Below are 755 nucleotides of genomic sequence, written 5' to 3'. Positions count from 1 at the left end.
ACGCTCTTGAGCAGCTGTGGGGGATTCTGTAGAGACGAGCTGAGCAAAACTCCCCATTAAAGATCAGAGCATTTGAGGACGTCGTCCTCCAGGAGTTAAACACTGAGCACAGATGTGAAAATGTGTCATGAACTTGTACACTCAGTGCCAAGAAGTGTCAGAGCAGTATACTTTAAGTTCTAGAGGACATACTAAGTACTAGAATATTATACATTTTCTGAATTAAATCTAGGGTGTACTCATTTCTGCAATCCTTCATTTAAACAAAATTGGCTAATTTACTTATCTTACAGAAAATATTGGCATATATTTTGTTGTTTTTATTAAGTATATGTTTAATATGTACGATTTATGATTTTGCCATCTTTCCATGAATTATATTAGTGATCATTAAGAAAATACATCTTTTATATTTATTCAGAGGGGGTGTACTCATTTATGCTGTGCTCTGTATGTTCATGCAATTAAATTTGTTCTTTTAGTACAATTGTCTGCACGCTGATTGGATTCATTATATTAAAAACATTATATACAGATCTTTATATCTTTATTCTACTGTCTTTATATACAGATTTTGTGTTTGTACAGCATCAGAATCAATTGTTTATCACTTAATGACGGATTCACAAGATGCATCTAATCTAATATTATAATATCATTTTTCTATGAATTAATAGTAAATAGGTAGTTTGGTGGAATGTAGGTAGTCTTTGATGTTTAATAAACTGGAGTTATTAATAATGATGAGTGTACAG

The sequence above is a fragment of the Sinocyclocheilus anshuiensis genome, unplaced genomic scaffold (assembly GCF_001515605.1).
Source record: "Sinocyclocheilus anshuiensis isolate Anshui unplaced genomic scaffold, SAMN03320099.WGS_v1.1 scaffold1803, whole genome shotgun sequence".
Taxonomy (NCBI): domain Eukaryota; kingdom Metazoa; phylum Chordata; class Actinopteri; order Cypriniformes; family Cyprinidae; genus Sinocyclocheilus; species Sinocyclocheilus anshuiensis.
The sequence above is the reverse complement of the archived record's forward strand: the minus strand, read 5'-3'. Positions refer to the sequence as shown.